At 31.8% G+C, this 8445-nt stretch overlaps 1 long non-coding RNA gene across 1 annotated transcript; it reads right to left on the reverse strand.

The window, feature by feature from the left end:
- Positions 1–3946: 3946 nt before the first annotated feature.
- LOC132754918 (uncharacterized) lies at positions 3947–5102 on the reverse strand. Its single transcript, XR_009629148.1, has 3 exons — positions 4919–5102; positions 4301–4462; positions 3947–3996 (listed from the first exon to the last, which is right to left on the reverse strand). It is a non-coding gene; the product is annotated as an uncharacterized LOC132754918 (long non-coding RNA).
- Between the last annotated feature and the right edge of the window lie 3343 nt (positions 5103–8445).

The raw sequence follows: 8445 nt of genomic DNA on the forward strand, positions 1-8445 counted from the left end.
TTTTAGGTTATTGCTATATGTAAAAACATATATGCATACATAAACCAATTGCATAGTCATTGTTAATACGATTTTCAGATACTATGGCTACCAACAAAAAATGTAGCTGTAAGATGCATGAAGAATTAGCAGGCGACAATGGGACACAGGTCTTCCATATAAAAAAAAGTAAAAAGTTTAAGAAAACCGCTATTGAGGCATTGGTAAATGTTGATATTTTAAGTGATAGAGCAACTTACCTTTGTTGTAAGTGTTATGATTATGGTTTAAGTATAGCACCAACCAGTGATACTAGATATACTTTCGACGAATTCCTGGAAATGATAGAAAATCGTTCTCTATCGAATGAACAGTTACTTAACCTTGGTGCCTCTTTGGGAAAAATGTGTAAAGATAGACTTAATGAATTTAAAAAACGGGAAATTGACTCTGATGTCATAGAAAACTTTGATATAGAATCTGAATTAGGTGACGCTGATCAGTTCCTTGTATATTTTTTGAAAAACTTAAGTGCAGACAGCACGTCAGATGTAAAAGTAATTAATTGCTACGAGCATTTGTGTTTCCTAGGTAATGTTAAATATGTTGGGGCTTTAAACTTTGCCCTTAGTACAATTACGCATTATATGACAGGAAGTAAATCTGTTATTGAACTGAGAAGTAAATACTCCCCTAGTGGATCATACACCACAATAATGAATTTTTTCAATAGAAATAAAAGTGTGGCAAAAATGCCTGAAAGTGATAATGACTGTTTAATTTTTTTCGATAACAATCAAATTATGGCCCGCAATTGGAATGTGTCTTACAATTGTAAACCACTTGTAAGTGTGATAACCACCATGGTGGCACTATTTGCACCACAGAAAACAGAATTACAAAAAAATCCGGAACTTTCCCCCTTTCAATGGCTTTACTGCGTTGGTGATAGTAAACCTATTGCTAACGATACAAATAAAGATGTATTGTTTCGATCTTTTAGAAATAAAGAAATTCAAGAACTTTTTGTTACATTTAAAGATAAATGTGATGAACCTATTATGAAAAAAAGGAAAGTTTGTTTTGAAGAAGACAACACTCCAATTTTTGAAAAGAACATAAGTATTAAACATGACAATTATTACAGTATGGTAGAATCTTGCGTGTCAGGAAAAACAAATGTGTTTATTCTAAACCCTTTGCTTATTAATCCATGCTCATTTAAAAGTCTTGAAACTGTTTTGGATGAAATTTTAAGTATAAATAAGAAATCATGGGTAATTGTTGGCTGTGATGGTTTGCCGTATGTTTTATGTAGCAAACTCATAGACAGATGTTTTATTTGCCCCACGTGTTCCGATACATTCAACAGCAAAGAATCATTCATTTTACATACACGTCAACATCCAAATGATAACATTGATAGCTGTCGTAAATACGGAAATATATTATTAATCCCTGGACTAGGTCATATGGAAATGAATATAACCAAAGCACTTTTTAAACTTTTATGGGACGTTGCTATCAAAGACCTGGCGATAATGCTTGGGTGGAAATCAATAAAAGCTTTAACTGCCTGTCAAGCCTGCACTGACCACCACAAAGCATGGCAGATTCTTCAAATATTTTATCATGGAACAGCTTTGGAAATTTTAAAACCATATATTGAGAAATGTGAAAAAAATAAACTTGAACCTTCAATTTCAGGATTATATGAATACGTTAATTCAATGGACAAATATCCAAATTATAATTTTATGTTCAAAATAGTATTTACATACATTTACGGTTTAAATCTTTTTAGAGCAGCAGTTAGAAGAGGAAATTTCAAAGCTTTATGGGTGGCAATACATAAGTTATCTCCGTTATTTTACGGCTTTAATATGACCGGCTACATGGAAATAATGTTCAGATTTGATAAAATTATAAAGCATGCACCACCACAAGTTTTTGATTTTATATCCAACACATTAAGTTTATCACAGTCTGGAAATGACAGCAAAGCCGAGGGAGGTGATTTTATATTAGAGAGTGCCAACAAAAAAATAAAATCTTGGATGCCCCCTGGAGTACCAACAGAAGAAAGATGGCTGAGAGTCTGTCAAAATATAACTTCTATGGAAAAGGTAGTTTATATGTATAAATCTATTGTCTTATATTGATAACATAATAACAATTCAAAAGATGTTAGACAATGTATCAAAAATTAATAAATAAATAAATAAATTAATTAATTATTTGATAAATAAATAAACAAAAATAAATAAATAAATAAATAAATAAATAGATATTGCAAATCAGTTGAACCAATTTGATTTTTTTTTCTTTAGCATTTGATTAGTAACATAGATAATAACATTTAAATTTATGTTTCAAGGTTAAAAATAAATTAGAATCAAAACTGGGAGAAATGATTTTCGATGACAGTATATACACAAGGTGGGTATTTATATATTTATTTTTTCATCCGTAAATGTTTTTAAACATAATGAAAAGTAATTCTGTAAAAGTAAAGACAATAAATATTTACAGTATAAATTAATTAATATTCATAATAGAATATTTTATTCCTCATATATCTTTTTCAGGAAATTAAAAAATAGTGTCGAAATCATGTACTGGAGGCAGAAATTGAATGACAGTGGATATTTATTTAGGAAAACGCAATTATCATCAATGAACGGAAAACCGCTTGATTCGTTACTTTTTGATTTTGATAAAAAATGTATGGAAAATAAAATTGTATATTACGAACGTTTTCCTGCAAAATTGAAATTGGAAAGAGTATTTATAACTCAAGAAGAGAGAGAGAACTATTTTGATATAACCAATAAAACAACAAAACAGCTACATGAATTGATTGAAGCAACATTAAAGGTATTTACAATATGAATTTTTCTTTTTAAATATACATGTATTTACATCATGATACGAAAAGTAGTACTTATCAAATTTAATTCAATGTCGCAAATTTATAAATTTGCTATATACATTCAAATATAACAATCATGATGAATTTAAAGCAATTTGCTTGCTAAAAATGTGAAATATGTTTTTATTGAAAACCAATCTTAATATAATCTATTGAATTATTTCTAGAAATAATTTCATTTCATGACATTTATGTTTCATTATTTCATACTGATTTTTTATTTATATTTATTACAGGATATAAATGATTATGGAGGAGATGAGGAGTACCAGTCAATGATGGAACAATGGAAAAGGGAGAGGGGTGGTACTAAGGCAGTAATAATTTCTTTTTACAAAGATTTGCTTCTTTATTTGGAGGATGTAAAAGGAAAAGGTAAATCAAATAAATTAAGCTATTTTATTTATGTGCTGGACATAGAAATGGCAGATTTCTTACGAATCCCTTCGTAATTTTCTTGGACTTCCCAAGCAAGCACGTACAGTGCAACCAGTAGTTGCACTGTTCATTGTCGCATGCAATCCATAGGTCTTGCATTTGTGCAGGGTCGTCCTCAAATAGTTTACCGCAAAGTCGGCACTGCTTTTCAGTTCCCTCTCCACCGGTAAATAAAGGACTTCCGTCCGAGCATTGTACTCCAACTGTACATACCTCGGAAACAGTCAATGTGAGTTGGCTGGGGCTCATGTTTCCGTCATCTTAAAACACACACACATATAAAAAAATTATTTTATTTACTACATAATTTCTAAGATATAAATACGAAAACGTATCGTATGTCCCAGATAATTTGTTGATTACCGACTTACCGTTCACGTTTTTTAATATAATACAAATATAATTCTATTGCGTATTTCTATTTTTTCGTTACATTATTATATAAAATTATAATAAAAGTAATCTTATATTGAAAATTAACGTAATATATGTATATAACTATTGAGGATATTTGACATAAACATTACTCAATTATACATTGGAAATTAGTCAAATGAAAACAGCAATGCTCTGTCACAAATGGACCAACACCTGAACCCAAATGTCAACGACACATCCTGTCCTGTCATAATATGTAATTCTCTAGCCTGGAATTTCAATTCAATTCTTTATTCAATATGGATATATAAATCCCAAGAACTATTAATTAGCAGTGTTGGATTAAATTAGTATTAATACATACAACATTGAACACAGTTTATTGAAATTTTGCAACACTTGAACGTTCTAGTGTTGCTAGTTGAAAGTGATCATTTTGATAAAATAAATATTTCAATTCAACATTTTAACCTATGAAAAACTTAACAAACTACATAATTTTTAAAGTGAAATTAATATTTAGTTCATTCATATATCTTATTTATATATTGGCGCATTTATTTAGTTTCATACCTTTTTAAAAATACCACTTTTTCTCTGAGATAGAGTTTTCCGCCTTTTAAGAGGGTCGTCTATGAAAGACATGACAGTTTTCCCACTTCTCCTTCTGGGAATAGTAGGAGCAACTCCTTTTTTATGGTTTGTTAGTCGTTTAGGTTTATCGTGGACCCATTGCTTGTAAAAGAAATAAAAATACATACACTAATAAATATATGACTGAAAACAAATAATTTTATAACTATAATTCATTTCCCAAAATGTTTCATATGCTGTACAGTACTTTAAGAATTTTACATATACGTAGAGGCAAATAAAAATCTGAGTACTTCATGTACTTTGATATGTAAGACGGTAATTCCAGCACTTTGATTTTTCAGCATCAACAGACGATTGCTGAAACCAGGACCAGTCTATTGTAGTCACGTGACATCCGTTGTTGGTGTATACATGTAAGCTGATGGAAGTGGCCATTTTTTAAAAATATCAAACAAAATAACGCATATTATTCAATATTTAGGGAAGGTAACTCGGGTCAAACATTCTATTGAAATATTTCATTTATTGTATATATGCCATTTATTCAAATGCAATAACAGAATGCGTTTCTTTTAAAAAATATTGATAACTTACTGTTTTTGCTGACTGTTCGGATGACATTTTTCGATCGAATTCCGGGTACATGTATTTCGCACGAGAAAAACATGACTTTGTGTGAACACATCCGTGTTTTTATAGATGGTACTATCTATAATTTTATAGATGGTGTGTGTTTTTATAGATAGTGTGTAAATATTGGACTTTTCTAGACCTGATAAACATCGTCTTCAAAGTTAAACAAACCAGCGCTTATCTTAACCCAAATAATTCCATGATTATTTTTTTCTATTACTTTAACAAATTTCTTGATATTTGATTTATAATAAAATGAAATACCTCCGCTAAATCTCCCTTTTTTAGTGTTTGAGGACTTATTACCAAAGATATGTTCTACACAATAATCATTTATATTTAAATTTGAAGTGTCATTCATTGATATCCATGTTTCATTAAGAAAAATAATGTCATATCCAGATATATATTCCAAAAAGTCACAATCTATTAATTTACGCTTTAATCCGTTAATGTTCCATGATATGATGGTTAAATGTTCTTCTTCTTGACCTTTCTAATGTTGAGAACTCACTTCCGGAATATATTCTTCTCCATCTATGAACAACTTCTCACCAACAAATCTAACGTGTTTTCCAGCACCTTTCGCTTTCTTCATTGCAGGATAAAGTGGTTTTCTGGCTTCTCGCAGCTGTTTTGGTAGTTGTGCGCCAATCCCCAATTTTACCGAATTAAGATCTCCAGCATATTCAAACGATCTTGCTCTTATCTTATCCTTTTCTTTAGGGTAGTGAAATTTGGCAACAATTGGTCTGGTGGATTTTGATGACGTCATTCTGCCCATCCGATACGCTCTATCGATTGTAATTCCTTCTACTTCTTCCGGGTCCATTTTCAATTTGTCTGTCATTATTGATTTTACTAGATTTACACAATTTTCATCACTTCCTCCTTCTTTAATGCCATAGAACATAAGATTGTCCCTCATTTGATTCATTTCTATTTCAACTAGTTTTGTGTTAAGGTTTTCCTTCTGTGATTTCAATTCAAGTGTCTCATTTTCTAAGTATTGGCATGATTTTTTCATTTGCTTTATTTCTGAGTTGGTTTTTTTTAATTCTGCAGTATTTTTCTCGCTCATATCTGCTGTAAATTCACAAAGTTTTTCAGTTTCTGTGACACGCAAATCCAAATTGTTGATTTTTGATTCCATAGCTGTTATTTTAGAGTTTATAGTACTCACAGTGTCACCAACTGACTGTAGCTTTTGCTTAATTTGTTTGACCTCGTCTAGGAGTTCAGACGCCCAAGATGGTTGGGTAGGGATGTTGAAAGCTCCGCCATTAAATTGTGAGTGGGTGGGGCTTGTCATGTATGGAGCCATGGCGAACGGTGGTTGTGGTGGGAATGCCATTGTCAAATATGTATTAGAATAGTTTTCGTAGCTTTCTAAGTCACTTACACATTGCACATCCCGCTGTCTATGTTTCTTTGTTGACTGACTTGTTTTTGTCTCTACACACGTATTACTTCCATGTACATTATTGCACGAAACACTCGTGTAGTCCGATAACAAAGGCGAGGTAGCTGGACGTTTATTTTTCCTTGTTTTTGTCGATGTTGAGTTATTAACCGGTGTTTTATTATTATCCGACATTAGCTAGGTATATCAAGAAGTACATTCAACTATTTAGTAATCCAAAAAGTCCTTTATAACTTGTAAATTTAATTTTTTTTCACAGAGCGGTAAAATTTTACATCTCACTGTACACTTGTCACGTGATCTTTTTCATATAATAGTGAACGAAAAGGAAATCAACGCAAGCACAACAAAAGCAAATGCATACAATGCCACTTTAGGGGCTCCGTAGTTCACATGTTTTCTTTCGAAGAATAAGAGTTTGTCAATAAGAATTCAACCCAGTATCTAATATAGAAGTATAATTTTATAAAGTGTAGGGAATGGCTATCGATAAGTACTCACTTGGAAATACTTCCACCTTTGTACCATAGTCTTGTGGTTAGATTCGTAGTATGAACATTGTTCAGTTTGTCTAGAATGGCTTGATAGTTTCTGTCAATCTCCACACAGTGATCTCCCCTTAATTCTTCTGCCAAGGGAGGTAATCACTGTGAGGAGTTTGAGTTTGTGTTTGTCTGATGTATGGTCCAGACAGCGTCGGTCCTTCCGGAAAAATAGTGCAACGTGATGTTGATATAGTCTTCACCATTCGCTGCTCCTGTACACTGTAATTATGAAAATATATTTCTTTTCATTAGAGCACATTCTGCCACAGAAACAAATGATTTTTTTCTTCTTTAGAAAGTGCAAACATGAATTTTGTTACGTTTAAATGAACATGGATTTTATTACGTTTAAATGATGTTTTTTTATGTTAGATGCTTGTTACCTCAAGAAATAGCAAAGAATATGAAATAATTTGTCTTAAAGGTACCAAAATATAAACAAAGTAGTATTTTGACTTCCATACACAATAAATCACTACAAATGCACTTATTGCTAAAAAAGGCGACAGATGAAAAATATGAGTCAGGTCATTGGCCGACTTTTTAGAAACTATAAAAGTAAACCAAAAATAAAAAGAAAAGGTTGTGAGGAGTCAAAATAAAAATATTTCTGAGGCATAAAGGGCCTTTAATGTCGGTATCGTTTCGTTTATGCGATTCATTTAAGGTATTAATGATTTTCAACAAAACAAAATAATAATTATGACAATATTGTTTAAATCACTTACAGGAATAGAGGATAATTTATAGTTGTATGAACACTATACTGAGTAAGTTGAACGTGTTGTATAAAATAATATTACGTCAGTTTCCATATCGCCAAAAAAGGTAGGTACCCTCGAAGCGGGTAATGATTTATTATGATCCAAACTGCAATAAATGACTAATATTATCAAGCGTGATAATTGGTCTCGGATACTGAACCTAATGGTCATTAAATTTGTCTTTGACTGCATATCCAGAAATCATGTGGGATCAGTAGTCAGTCACCAATGGAGAACTGGTAATTACGGGTTAGTTATCCAGAAAAGGCGGTATTTGGTTTCAGCCAAAAGGGCCCTTTTCCGACACAGGGCATACATTGCTTAGCAGTCGTCTTATTTGTTTTAATTAGTGATGCTTATTTAAATATAAACTGATTCTGTAATGGTGGCTATATTTTAACCCCTCAGGCAATGACTGTCTAATTACAATACATTTAAAACGTTCAACTTTACAGCTATACTAAGGTGTTAAAATTCGATTGTATAAACCAATTGTTGGCCATTAATGTGCTAATGTATATAGGACTTTCCAAAATAGTTATAAATCAGAGCGGGCGCTGTGGTCCAGTGGTAACACTGTCTGACTACGAATCTAGGGATTGCGAGTTCGATCCCCCGCTACTCCAATAAAATTACTAACAATCTTTGGGTTAAAAACACACACATACACCACACACACATTACACTACACAAACACACATACACCACACAAACATCACACATACATCACACCACACATACACACACATCACACCA

This window comes from Ruditapes philippinarum, unplaced genomic scaffold, assembly GCF_026571515.1.
Source record: "Ruditapes philippinarum isolate M1 unplaced genomic scaffold, ASM2657151v2 ctg8894_1_1_1_1, whole genome shotgun sequence".
Classification (NCBI taxonomy): domain Eukaryota; kingdom Metazoa; phylum Mollusca; class Bivalvia; order Venerida; family Veneridae; genus Ruditapes; species Ruditapes philippinarum.